The sequence below is a fragment of the Pelophylax lessonae genome (assembly GCF_965119305.1).
Source record: "Pelophylax lessonae genome assembly, chromosome: 5".
NCBI lineage: Eukaryota > Metazoa > Chordata > Amphibia > Anura > Ranidae > Pelophylax > Pelophylax lessonae.
The window spans coordinates 257,209,236-257,224,571 of record NC_138772.1 but is presented as its reverse complement, the minus strand read 5'-3'; positions in this window follow the sequence as shown (position 1 = coordinate 257,224,571).

The following is a 15,336-nucleotide window of genomic DNA, read 5'->3' as shown; positions in this document are numbered from 1 at the left end:
TGGCTAGAGGTACAGTAGACATTCACAGTACACAGAACCGTAAGTGTCGGCCTGTATAGGCTCCAAAAATTAGCTCACATGGTTTGAACTGACAGCAAAAAACTTAGTATTTGGTGGCTGGAGGTACATTAGGCATTCACAGAAAAAATAATTGTCGGCCCTGAAAGTCCCCTAAAATTTGCCATTCAATGGACATGAAATGCCTTTTATGCCGCTGTATGTAGCGAAGCCAAGGACCAGGAATTGTTGTGGGTGGAGGAATTTCGATGAAACCTGGTCTACTGGTCACATGTGTTGAATTCCTCAGAGATCCATGCCTCATTCATTTTTATAAATGTGAGGTAGTCTACATTGTCATGAGCTAGGCGAGTGAGCTTATCGGTCACGATCCCCCCTGCTGCACTGATTGTCCTTTCGGACAGGACACTGGACGGGGGGCAAGCCAACACTTCCATTGCAAATTGTGCAAGCTCTGGCCAGTTCATCACTCCTCAGAGCGTCCACATCGGCCGTTAACCCAATGTAGTCGGACACCTGTCGGTCTAGGCGTTCCCTCATGCTGGATCCGGAGTACAGCTGTCGATGGTTCGGCTGAAAGAAGGATCTCATATATGAAGTGACCAAGACATCTTACAACCGCCCTCTTCTTGCAGGCCCTGTTGGATAGCTACCCGCAAATGTCTCTCTGTGACTGGACATTCCTCTGCCAGCGCAGGGAAAAGTAGAATGCAGCATTTCCCTCAGCAAGGCCTGGAAGTGCTGCATTCTGACCGCCCTCTGTGATTGTGGTAACATTTCCACCATTTTGTGTTTCTACCGGGGGTCTAAGTATGTTGCCACCCAGTACTGGTGCTTGGCCTTTATGCGTTTTATACGGGCGTCCCCCTTAAAACACTGCAGCATGTAGGCCCCCATTCCCACTAAACTGGAAGCGGTATAGCGGCCTGCTTCCAGCTCATCATCCAGGATAATGTTGTCCTCGTTCTCCTCCCCCTCCCCCCATCCACAGATAACACCAGGGATCCCAGAAAGGTTTAAAGCATGCTCTTCTTGCTCCTCCTCATCCCCCCCAGCATCATCCTCCTCCTCTGACTTCAGTCTCCTGCTGTTGATTTGTCTCAGATGGAGTAGCACCCCCTGGGAATTCATCCAACATTGTGACTTACTGATCTTCATGCTCCTGCTCCTCGACGGCTTGATCAATGACACGACGCAATGCACGCTCCAGAAAGAAGGTGTAAGGTATGATGTCACTTATGGCGCCCTTGCCGTGACTGACCAGTTTGGTGATCTCATCGAATGGCCACAGAAGTCTGCCTACCTCCCGCATGAGCAGCCACTGGTCAGGTGAAAAATACCCAACATCCCCACAACCTGTCCTGCCGCTGAGTTCGAACAGGTAGTCATTAACTGCATGTCTCTGCTGGAGCAGCCTATCGAGCATATGCAACGTTGAGTTCCATCACATCGGGCAGTCACAAATAAGACGCCTGAGGGGCAGGTTGTGTGGCCGCTGAATGTCATGGCTGTGTAAGATCTTCGGAAATGGCCCTATATTTTCCTGGCCTGCCGCAAGACATCCTGGACCCCAGGGTATATGCCAACGAATCTCTGCACCACCAAGTTCAGGACGTGTGCCATGCGTGGCACGTGTGTTATTTTGCCCTGTTTCAGCACACTCAGCAGATTGGCACCGTTGTCGCACACCACTTTACCAACTGACAAATTAAGCGGTGTCAGCCACTGATCTGCCTGTGAACACAAAGCTGAAAGGAGTGCAGGACCAGTGTGGCTCTTGGCTTCCAGGCACAACAGACGCAGCACAGCATGGCAACGTCTCACCTGGCATGTGGAATAGGTTCTGGGGATCTTGAGCAGCGCAGGAGAAGAGATGGCAGCAGCGGAAGAGGAGGAGTCAGCCGAGGAGGAGAGGGAGGATGATGGAGGAGGAAAAGAAGAGGCAGGCCTGCTTGCAATCCGTGGTGGTACAACTAAATCTACACGGGTGCCACGGGTTACATGCTTAACGGCCATCAGAAGGTTCACCCAGTGGGCAGTAAAAGTGATATACCTTCCCTGCCCGTGTTTGCTAGACCATGTGTCTGTGGTCAGATGTATCTTGGCACCAACACAGTGTTCCAGAGATATATTCACTTGCCGCTTAACATTGCCATACAGCTCTGGAATGCCCTTTTGCAAAAAATATTTCCTGCCTGGGACCTTCCATTGTGGTGTTCCAATGGCCACAAATTTACGAAAGGCCTCCGAGTCCACCAGTTGATATGGCAGTAGTTGGCGGGATATCAGTTCTGACAAGCCAGCAGTCAAACGTTGGGCAAGAGGGTTATCCGGCGTCATCATTTTTTTCCGCTCCAACATTGGGACCACAGAAGCCTGCCTTTTTCCAGAACAACGTGACGACGGAATCATGGAAGGTGGAGTGGAGGGCAAATGTGACGAGAGAGGAGAAGGAGAAGGAGCTGGACGGTGAGAGCCTGGAGTGTGGCTTTGTGGGTTCAACTTCTGACGGTATTGCTCCCACTGGGCTCGGTGATGGGAGTTTAGGTGCCTTCTTAGGGCGGTTGTCCCTAGGTGAGTGTTGGGCTTACCGCGACTTATGCATTGACTGCAAAGGCTGCAGATGGCAACACTGTTGTCAGCAACGGACACATTAAAAAAGCCCACACTGCGGAGCCATGTGCTGGCGTCCTGGGAGCGCCAGATGTGACTGTACATGGTTGATGGCTCGCTCCTGAAACATTTGCAGTCTGCTTTCTACCTCTTGTGCAATGCAAGTTCTGCCTGCCTCTCCTCCCTATCTGCCGGTCCGTCTCTCCCTCTGAACTCCCTTCCTCTTCCTCTCTTGTTGAATCCCACCTGACGTCCATAGACTCGTCATCATCCACGTCATCTTCCCCACCACTAACATTCGAGATCTCGGAGTAGGCAGCAACAGCGGGGACCAACCTCCTTGGGCTGATCTGGGTACTGTGGTCAGCAGTGTTGGTAGTAACTGCGTTTAAGTAAACGGCGTTACTTAACGTAGTTACTTTTCCGGGTAACGAGTAATCTAATTGATTACTCGTTCTCTCCCTGTAACGCCGTTGCCGCTACTTTCGGGTGCGTTACTGCAATTGCATCTACCACCACTAGAGGGCCACTAGATGTAATTGTATTCCCCCTCTCCTCTATGACCGCTGTCCGCGGTACTGTGACTGGAGTGGAGCAAGAAGAGGAGGAGACTCGGGAGGAGACTCAGTCGAGTGACTCACACGAGTCGCCGTCGGACAGCAGCACCAGCAGCACAGCGCGCCATAGAGAGCATAGAGTCCGGCGGGTGGCGAATCGGCGACGCGACCCAGCCATTGCCAGTTTGCCACTTCACTTAATCACTTGTTGTGACTTTGTCCAGCCTGGCAAAATATATATAAAACAAATATATAGTCCAGGACTCCACCACGGGCACCACCACAGGGCAGCAGGAATTCCACCACCACCAGTCCACCAACGCACACAGCCAGCCCAGAAGAGGAGAGAGGCACAGACAGGCAGGCCTGAGGCCTGGAGGAGGACAGAGCCAGAGGAACCCGACCCGGACAACAGTGTGCCAGTGCCTGGCCTGCCAGGCCACACCACCAGCAAGCCCTGCACAGCAGGTACCATAAAAAAACCTCAGACTCAATCAGTCAAAGTCACAGACAGTCAGGACTCAGACCCCCACCAGCCACACCACCCACCACACCACCACCAGTGTGCCACACCACCACCAGCAGCCAGCCAGTCCAGAGACAGCAGCAGCCAGCAGGTACCAAAAAAAACAGGTTACTTAAGTCAGGTCAGGAGTCAGGAGGACTCAGACCCCCACCACCAGTGTGCCACGTCACCACCAGTGTGCCACACCGCCACCACCAGTGTGCCACACCACCACCACCAGTGTTCCACACCGCCACCACCAGTGTGCCACACCACCACCACCAGTGTTCCACACCACCACCACCAGTGTGCCACACCGCCACCACCAGTGTGCCACACCACCACCACCAGTGTTCCACACTGCCACCACCAGTGTGCCACACCGCCGCCACCAGTGTTCCACACCCCCACCACCAGTGTGCCACACCACCACCACCAGTGTTCCACACTGCCACCACCAGTGTGCCACACCGCCGCCACCAGTGTTCCACACCCCCACCACCAGTGTGCCACACCACCACCACCACCAGTGTGCCACACCGCCACCACCACCAGTGTGTCACACCATTACCACCAGTGTGCCACACCGCCACCACCACCAGTGTGCCACACCACCAACAGTCAGCCACTCCAGGCAGCAGGTACCAAAAAACAAAACAAAATACAGTTACTCACAGTCAGGAGGACTCAGACCCCCACAGTGTGCCACACCGCCACAACTATTAAAGATCTCATAGAACGTAAATGCATTATAGAATAGTAAAAAAAGTCGCAGTTACTTTGCTGAGTAACTAATTACTTTTTCAATGTGGTAACTGAGTCACTAACTCAATTACTTTTTGGGAGAAGTAATTTGTAACTGTAACTAATTACTTTTTTAAAGTAAGATGACCAACACTGGTCGTCAGACTGCGGAGTGGTGGCTGTTGCTACCTCCTCTTCCTGATCCGATCTTGTGAAACCTCTTGTGATGGATCGGAAAATAATTCCAGTGACTCAAGTAGAGGGTATGTGCTGGTGGTGTCTTTGGGGGTGCACACAGCAGAGCATGAAGAGGGTGCAGATAGAGAGGATGAGGAGGGTGCAGAAGAGGAAGGCTGAGTGACACACTCAACCAAGTCTGGTGCATCCTTTGTCGTAATTGCATGCGGCTTTTGAAACTTCACAGTTAGGCTCCGGCCTACTGCTTCTGCCCTACCCTTACCACCCCTGTGTATGTCTCTGCTTCTTCCTCTGCCTGTCATGTTTTTTAATTACCCTGTGACAAAAGTCTCAAGAGAATCGCAGTATATCTGGAAAAAGGTAGATAACACCCTGCTTCAATCTGTGATATTGGGGGGCCACTGGTTTATCACACCAGTTGTTGAAAAAAATTGGCCAGTGAGTTTGGCGCTGTGTGTATCAGACTTCACACAGCAACAGAGACAATGTTGTTGCAGGACACAAATACACTTGTAAAAGTATACTCAGTCAGATAACACCCCACTTCAATATGTGCTATTGGGGGGCCTCTATTTTATCACACCAGTTGTTGAAAATAATTGGGCAGTGAGTTTGGCGCTGTATGTATCAGACTTCACACAGCAACAGAGGCAATGTTGTTGCAGGACACAAATTCACTTGTAAAAGTATACTCACTCAGATAGCACCCCACTTCAATATGTGCTATTGGCGGGCCACTGGTCTATCACACCAGTTCTACAAATAATTTGCCAGTAACTGTTGTCACTGTGTGTAGCACAGTCAACACAGCAAGAGAGGCCACATTTTTGCAGGACTAAAATACTCTCTTAGAAAAGTATACTGTTAAATAACACCCCGCTTCAATATGTGCTATTGGGGGGCCACTGGTTTATCACACCAGTTGTTGAAAAAATTGGCCAGTGAGTTTGGCGCTGTGTGTATCAGACTTCACACAGCAACAGAGGCAATGTTGTTGCAGGACACAAATACACTTGTAAAAGTATACTCAGTCAGATAACACCCCACTTCAATATGTGCTATTGGGGGGCCACTGGTCTGTCACACCAGTTCTACAAATAATTGGCCAGGGAGTTTGCCACTGTGTGTAGTGTTGCTGCAGAAACGCTCAGTCTCACCACCACACCTGTCATAATGCTGCACAGTGCACAATAATACTACTAATCCACTATATAATGCTTTCTACAAAGTGTTGTGGAAATTTAATTGTGGACATTTTCTTTAGTTAAATAGTCATAATGTCTCCCAGTATCGGTTTTACCGATAATCGCTATGCACAGCGATTGTCGGTTTAACTGCCATTGCAGGAAAGACTTGTTAGTGAAAACCTTCCATTGGATGACATGGCACAATACTAGCAGCAAAGAGAGTCCATCGCACAGATCTATATCTGCAATTTGGGGCCCCGTACTGCTGAGTTATGTTTGTGATATGGAAATTCTTATCATTTTACCAAGATTAATAGATGGCATCTTTTAGTCCCATTTGATCCGTGTGACTAAAACTGCTACTATTATCTTATGCAGATAAAGCCTCATCGACTGGAACAGTTAGAATGGTCACTGTCATATTTGGTTTATATATGAATCATGTCTGATTAGACCCACTAACAGGTATGAGTCCTTGGTTATGGATTGACATGGGTGAACAATGAAAAGCCATGTGCTACAGTTGGGATTCCCTTTGTTCGGCCGTGTCCATTCGTGGGCATCTACTCTACAGTTTCTATTGTACTTTTTGAATGTATACATGTTCTGTGATTGGTGGTCTTGAAGCCACTCCCAGTAACTCCCTTTTGTTAAATAAACCTACTGTGTCTTGGAGGAGGCAGTCACACACAGGAAAACCTCCAGATAGCATAGAATTGACTACAGCAAGCGTGTCTGTTCATTTCCTTTGCTGCCGAGCGCTTGGAAACCTTATACAAAAGAGCTGTACATTGTACTTTTTAGTACAAGCTATTAATAGCGTTTGGTGCGTATTAATCTTCAGCGCACTGAGCAAGTTTCTATGCTCCAAGCCCTATTAAATTCCCCCACAGTAATGGCGAGTCAGGCAGTTCTAACACGTTGCTAGCTTCACAGCGGAAAAAAGGAGGGAAGTGAGTCGAGTTTGCTGCAACAAAGGTCAGCCGTGTGGTAAGACACTTCATTTCAGTTTTTGAAAATGTGTTGCTTTAAACCAAAGCTTAATTTCTTTGTCCGCTGTGGAAGTTAGAAACACAGCTTAGCAAAAAAACCTTTTCATTTGCAGCATTCACTCTTTTGTATAACGATGGGGTGTTTAGTAATAATATTTGTGGCTGGGGATCAGGTCTATTAATTAGGGGAGAAACCTGTATACAAGGTTCCCAGTTAATACATCCTGGGGTTGTGATATATGTGTTAAATATTGCCTTGTAACATCTCTGTTGTAATATCAGTTTCGTTCGATGAGATAACAATATATTATATATCGATGTTGGTTTGGGCGGCAGATTGGTTTGTGTGTGTGCTTGATTGTTTTTTTGCCGGAACTTGTTTATTAGTGAAACCAATGGTTATTTTTGACACTGTTTTAAGTGGCAGATTGTGTTGTGCAGCCTAAATCAGCATTCCATGAGGATAGCCATTGTCTCTAAATACAGCTGATCGTAAATCCTGTTTTTCTGTGTTTTTTTTTTGTTTATCTTTGTTGTATACGAAGAACCACATGGTTGCTCAAACTCTTTGTTTTGTGCCACCATTTCATGCGGACCATGTGCTTGGATGGCAGCATTTTGTCCTTTGTGTGGCAGCCATTCTTTTTTGGACCCCCCCCACATTACCCCCCACATTACCATTTTGTTAAATTTTGTTAAAACCCATGTGGCTGAAATGCTATTTTGAGCTTTAACAAACATTCTTCTCTTTTTTGGTAGTTTTAAATGGTGACTTTGTTATGTTATTTTTGCACTGTATCAGTTTAAAGTGATGTGTTTTCATTTTAATTGAAATTCGGCATCTAAGAAGATTTTTTTTACAGGATCATTGCAGTTGTTTTTCTAGCTAGCGTTGTTCATCTTTTTGTTCATATTTAGCATATACATATCCAACCCATCAGTTTTTGTTTTTTTGTGTTTTTATGTCTGTTTTCAGGGGTAACTATTTTTTGTTTTGAAAGTTTTTGTTAAAGCAGTTTTTGTGGTGTATTTTGTCTCATTTTTGTTGTAACTAAGTTTTTTTTTCAATGATAAGAGTACATTGTGGAGTGACTGATCCATTCTTTTATTGGATTCAGTTTTCAGGTTTGTTTTGTGCTGAGTACTAGCGGTTGTTTCTCACAGAGGTAGTTTTCAGTACTGCAGGTTGGATTTTAGGTAGAGAGGTTATACCTTCCAGTGTGCAATCAGTAACCGGCATCTCAACTTAATTTTTAATGCAACATCAAGGAATAGACTGAAGCCAAGGTTTGTATAGGGAGGACTTTCATTGTGCTTTCGGGGTTGTTTGGCTGCACGGGTTAGGTTGAAACGAACGTGTGTACTTTGAGCCGTCTACGTGAAACGGGTGATTGCGACACGCTTGTTTCAGGCTTCAACGTGTGAGGAGTAGATACCGAAACCCGCCCCACATTTGGCCATGTAAAATAATCAGAAGCTGGGGATAGAGTGGGGGTTGATGAGCTGTATAGCCGTACAAAGCCACTGGGTTGAGGTCTTCTAGTTGATCGGCGCAGGGCCGTGTAAAATAATTGTGAGTCCGGAAGCAGGCCAACACTGTCAAAGTTGGCACCTGGCAGTGTTGCTCTTAAACCAGGTGCAAGGAGTGATTCGAATCGTCACGGGTAATGGTTCATCCGTGCAAGTGGGGGAAACGCAGGCCCCCTAAATTAGCCAACAAACTTTCGCGGCACGTGAAGTCTGAGTTTGGGGCGCGGGCCATGAGACCCCTCAGGAAATGGCATAACCAAGGGAAACAGTTGGTGCATCCATTTTGGAAGGTGTTTTTGATGTCTGAAGATGGGAGGAGTTCATTATTGAATTCAGAACTAGGCTCCAGGCAACAAAGATGCCAAGCGTAGCGCAATTGTGGCTTCAGAGATCTATTATGGTCAATCAGCAAGGCGTGCATGAGGGGGTTCCAGTCCGGAAGAGCCGCATTATGTACACTTGGCCTGATGAGATAGCCGAGTCCAGCTATCTGGTGAGAGAAGTGGAGGAAGCTCTTCCTGGGCTAACTTTACCGAGACGAGCCAGATCCGCTGACACTGAACCTGTCACTGTCTCTCCTGATTCACAGCTTGTTATCGACTCTACTGTCTCTGCATTTTCTTCAGCTCACAGTGCAGACCTCGATACTTGTAACACCCCCCACCTCACAGTGTCTCTATCCCTCAACAGCCTGTCATAACAGCTGAACCCTCTCCTTCTAACTCTGTGGCAAACTAGAAGTTCTTTAACAGGTCTGCTATGGATGTGGAAAGTAAGGGTACATCAGGCATAATTGTCTGACCAACCCGGCTGGTCCTTGGGGTAAGTGGCAATTTATTCCGGAGGATCCGTAAATTTCAAAGGTAGGTATGGTCAGAAACGACTATGACTTATCATAGGGTGTTGATAAACCGGTGTCAGCTCACATCCTAGAGGAATTAAAATAGCCCCTCCCTTGCCTCGCTGACACGGATGCAGCCAACGCGGTTTTAAGATCTCAAGACCCTAGAGGCAAGGTTCCCCTTCCAGGGGAGACAACTCCCACTGTAGGTCTGACGGGCCAGACAGTGTTAGTGACTGAACCTCTCTATTGCAGGCTAGGCCAGTTTTGCAAGGAGAAGCTTGTTTGTTTTTAGGTCATTGCATTTCTCTGGGTACCCAACATCTAAACACTAAACACAGAGAATACAGACATTGAAGGACCCCCAAAGACCTCGTAACCTTAAACGATGCACTATTTTTGAACCCTGTGTCTCTTCTTCCTGTTAAGGAGGAAGAGAAGGGGGGAGAAGGCCGTGCAGAAAAATGGTAATTTTCAAAACTTTATCTCGCTCTCTTTCTTTCTTTCTCTTTTTCTCTCTCTCTCTCTCTCTCTCTCTCTCATCAATTTCCAACTTTAGTAGGAACAAGATGGTAAGACATAGAGATCAGAGGATCAATTTCTATACAGATTCGAGATACGCTTTTTGGGTTGGCACATGATTGTGGTCCTGTCTGGAAGGCAGGAGGGTTCTTGACTAGTTTGGGGAGGTCGGTGAAACGTGCGGGGTTAATAAAGCTGTTCATTGCCTTTTGCTTGCCACATGTGATAACCATTCTGAAGGTAAAGGCTCATACTACTGAGACGACTATGGAACCCAATGGAAACGCCTTGGCAGATAGAGCTGCTAAGGAAGGTGCTCTGAGCCGGGGACAGAGACCCTGATGCTAGCCATCCCCTCTGATGTGTTAAGAAACTGCAGTCCCAAGTAAGGATGATCGAACTTTTGAAAAGTTTGGTTCGGCCAGAACATCCGAACTTCCCGAAAGTTCGGCCCGGATTTCAGAACCCCATTGAAATCAATGGGACCCGAACTTCGGTAATCAAAAAACACCATTTTTAAGCCCTAAAACCCAATAAACGCCCCTAAAAAGTGCCCAGGGTTCTGGGTCATGCCCCATTAACTATTAATCACACAAAAAAAGTTCTTAAAAATTGTCATTTTTGATAAAAAAGCCAATTATTGAAAAAATTAAAAAAAAAGAGATTTTTTGATTTTTACTTTGGATTTGGTATCTGGGGGGTCTAAAAGGTGTGCATGTGAAGTTTCAGCTCTGTAGCATGTCCAAAACCATGAAAAAAAAAAGATAATTTTTCAGTAGAACAGGGATGTGGGTCGGGACCCTCCTTTAACTTTAACACCTATATGATCTTTTTTTCTGGTTTTGGACATGCTACAGAGCTGAAACTTCACAGGTACACCTTTTAGACCCCCCAGACACCAAATCACACAAAAAAAGTTCATAAAAATTGTCATTTTTGATAAAAAAGCCAATTATTGAAAAAAAAAAAAAAAAAGAGATTTTTTGATTTTTACTTTGGATTTAGTATCTGGTGGGTCTAAAAGGTGTGCATGTGAAGTTTCAGCTCTGTAGCATGTCCAGAACCATGAAAAAAAAAGATAATTTTTCAGTAGAACAGGGATGTGGGTCGGGACCCTCCTTTAACTTTAACACCTATATGATCTTTTTTTCTGGTTCTGGACATGCTACAGAGCTGAAACTTCACAGGTACACCTTTTAGACCCCCCCAGACACCAAATCACACAAAAAAGATGTTTTTCCTGACTGCAAAGAACCCAAAAAAATGCCAAAAAAATGCTAGCGTCCAAAAAAAAAATGCTCAGGTGTGTTTTTGCTGCCATTTTTTGGGGTTTTTTGGAGGCAGGCAAAACATCAGAACTTGTGCACAGTACAACTATACACAAGTTCAGATGTTTTTCCTGACTGCAAAGAACCCAAAAAAATGCCTGCTATTAAACCGGGAGAGAAACTAACTACCTGTCCTGAAAGAAAGTGTTCTAATACAAACAATCTTTTTTTTCTGGTTCTGGACATGCTACAGAGCTGAAACTTCACATGTACACCTTTTAGAACCCCCAGATACTAAATCCAAAGTAAAAATCAAAAAATCTATTTTTTTTTTTTTAATTTTTTCAATAATTGGCTTTTTTTTATCAAAAATGACAATTTTTAAGAACTTTTTTTGTGTGATTTGGTGTCTGGGGGGGTCTAAAAGGTGTACCTGTGAAGTTTCAGCTCTGTAGCATGTCCAGAACCAGAAAAAAAAAGGATTGTTTGTATTAGAACACTTTAAACACAGGTAGTTAGCTTCTCTCCCGGTTTAATAGCAGGCATTTTTTGGGGTTTTTTGCAGTCAGGAAAAACATCTGAACATGTGTATAGTGGTACTGTGCACAAGTTCTGATGTTTTGCCTGCCTCCAAAACCCACCAAAAAATGCCAGCAAAAACACACCTGGGCATTTTTTTTTTTGACGCTAGCGTTTTTTTTGGCATTTTTTTGGGTTCTTTTGAGGCAGGCAAAACATCTGAACATGTGTATAGGGGGTATATATAGACATATATGTCTGAATATATACCCCTAGACATATATAGGTGTGATAGTAGCAGAAATATATTCCTGTAAATGATTTCATTAGCGCAAGCATTTATTTCTGCTACTATCACACCTACATATGTCTAGGGGTATATATTCAGACATATATGTCTATATATACCCCCTATACACATGTTCAGATGTCATGTCTGACATCAAACATGTCCTCAAAAAAGCACTGGCAGTGGCAGCCCCTGCAGCATAAAAAATGCTTGGCTGGTGAGAAGCCATATTCCAGTTACGAAGCTATTCAGAGAAATGATCATTTCTCTATAGCGGTCACCCTGCTATGGAAGGGTTTTGTCACCCTGCCATAGCAGTCACTGCCAGTTAACCCTACACTACACTACATTCCCCTTACACTTAACACTTTCCCTACAGAAACTCAATTTTTGAAGCTAACTTAAGTGTAAAGGAGCACTCTAACTACACTAGATATCCCTTTCCTCACACTAAAAATAGCTAAATGACACTTTTAAAGTAAAATTAACAGAACTGCTTCCATTCTCTTCCATGTCCAGTATAACAATGCTAGGAATATGTCGGGTGCGATCTTATATACTGGGGGGCGTATTCACTAATGATTGGTCTAGGGACCCCCTAGTCACTCCAATCACATTCCTAGCATTCTCCTGCCCCCTCAATTGGCTTTTGCTAATGGTTCTGGTCCAATCACGGGCTTTTAAAGCCCGTTTCCTGAAGCATTGCATTTTGGGTGGTTCTGGTTGCCGAATTCCGAACTTTTTGGGCAAAAAGTTCTAAATTCGGCCGAACCTCAAACACCCAATGTTCGGGTCGAACCAATGGTGGACCCGAACCGTTCGATCATCCCTAGTCCCAAGCAGAAGTGCAGGAAAAGAGGAGATGGATGGTTTTGGGGGCTACACAGGGTCCAGATGACATCTGGGGTCTTGATGGTAAATGGTGTTTACCCAGATCCCTTTTTCCAATGATGGCCCACTCGGCTCATTACCCCGGGCACCAGTCAAAGATGGTTATGTGTGCATAGGTGGAGGAGCATAGGATTAGCCCTGGCTTTACTACCGCAGCTGAAAACCGTAACGGTACCGAGAAGGCACTCCCCCAAGCCGGAATATCCCTTTTAGCGCATTCAGATAGACTATATCACGTTGCCAGGGAACGAGTGTGTCTTGGTCTGTCCGGATATGTTTTCTGGGTGGCCAGAGGCTTGGCCCGTTCACCATGCCATTGTCACTGCCACCATGAAAAAGATCCTGTCTGAGATAGTTTGCCATAAGGGGGCTGCCTGGAACGATCGAGTCAGATCGTGGATCACACTTCACTGGTCAGATCTTTGCAGGTATGTACGGCGCTTCAGGGATTAGCGGTAAGGTTGAACAGCTGAATAGAAAGAGCCACGGCTTGAATGTTTTTTTCATTGCTCTTTACTAGAGTTGAGCGGACACCTGGATGTCCGTGTTCAGTGGGTTCGGCCGAACTTGAAAAAAAAGTCCGGGTCCGTGTCCCGGACTTTTTCCGAACTTTACCCGGACACCGAACCCCATTGAAGTCAATGGGGACCCGAACTTTCAGGCACTAAAATGGCTCTAAAACACCAATGGAAAGGGCTAGAGTGCTGCAAATGGCAGCAAAACGTAGTTAAGAGCATGACAAGTGCTCTGCAAACAAATGTGGATAGGGAAATAACTTAAAACAACAAAAAAAAAAACATAAAAATAAAACAATTTTCTTCATCTTTGAAGGACGAGGCCCATATGGAGTAGGAGGGAGGTTGAGGTGGCGGTGGATGTGGCGGTGTAGGTGGAAGCGGCGGTGGAGGTGGACGAGGTAGCCAACACTGCTTTTTTTCAGTCATTTTAAATGAGGGTACACCCCAGAAGAGTGAGAAAGATCAAAAATATAACAATGGCTGGGTAAGGTCGGTATCCATCTCTATTCTGCACAAGGTACGGAAAAGTCCTGTGGGATCCATGCCTGGTTCATTTTAATGAACGTGAGCTTGTCCACATTGTCTCTGGACAGGCGGCTGCGCTTGTCTGTGATAACGCCCCCAGCCATGCTAAATACACGTTCAGATAATACACTGGCTGCAGGGCACGCCAGCACCTCCAAAGCGTAAAGGGCAAGCTCAGGCCATGTGCCCAATTTGGAGACCCAGAAGTTGAAGGGGGCAGACCCGTCATTCACTACATGTAGGCGTGTGCACACATACTGCTCCACCATGTTGGTGAAATGCTGCCTCCTGCTAAGACGTTCCATATGAGCTGCTGGTGCTGCTGTTTGTTGTGGCGTGCTGACAAAGCTTTTCAACATTTTGGCCATGCTAACTCTGCCTTCTGAGGTGCTGGCGGTGCCCTGGTTGCATTGGCGACCTCTTCCTCCTCCTCCTCTGCCTTGGCCTTGTGCTTCCACTGTGGGAATGCCAGCAGCATCGCGTCTACCAGCGTGCGCTTGTACTCGCGCATCTTGCGATCGCGCTCCAGTGAGTGAATTAAGGACGATACGTTGTCCTTGTAACGGGGATCCAGCAGTGTGGCCACCCAGTAATCAGCACAAGTTAGAATGTGGGCAACTCGGCGGTTGTTGTGGAGACACTGCAGCATGTAATCGCTCATGTGTGCCAGGCTGCCCAGAGGCAACGAAAGGCTGTCCTCTGTGGGAGGTGTATCGTCTGTGTCCTCTGTATCCCCCCAGCCACGCACCAGTGATGGCCATGAGCTGGCCTTGGTGCCAACCTGCTGTGAACATGGTTCCATATCCTCCTCCATCTCCTCCTCCTCATCCTCCAGAACTGTGCCCCTGCTGGACAATTGTGTCCCTGGCGTTTGTGGGTGCAGGAACCCACCCTCGGAGCCACTTGCGAATGACTGCCCTGAAAGCCTTGGAAATGTTACCTCTTCATCCTCCTCCTCCTCCTCCTCCTCATCCTGTGCCACATCCTCTTCCATCATCGCCCAAATCGTTTTTTGAAGGAGGCATAGAAGTGGGATAGTTAAGCTGACAACAGCGTCATCGGCACTGGCCATGTTGGTGGAGTACTCAAAACAGCGCAACAAGGCACACAGGTCTCGCATGGAGGCCCAGTTATCGGTGGTGAAGTGGTGCTGTTCCGCAGAGCGACTCACGCGTGCGTGCTGCAGCTGAATCTCCACTGTGGCCTGCTGCTGCTCGCACAGTCTTGCCAGCATGTGCAAGGTGGAGTTCCACCTTGTGGGCACGTCACATATGAGGCGGTGAGCGGGAAGGCCGAAGTTACGCTGCAGCGCTGACAGGCGAGCAGCAGCAGGGTGAGAACGCCGAAAGTGCGCACAGAAGACCCGCACTTTCTGTAGCAGCTCTGACATATCGGGGTAATTTCTAAGGAACCTCTGCACCACCAAATTCAGCACATGCGCCAGGCAAGGGATGTGCGTTAAACCGGCTAGGCCCAGAGCTGCTATGAGATTTCGCCCGTTATCGCACACCACCAGGCCGGGCTTGAGGCTCGCTGGCAGCAAACAACTCATTTGTCTGCTGTTCCATGCTCCTCCACAACTCCTGCGTGGTGTGTGGTTTTTCCCCCAAACAGGCAAG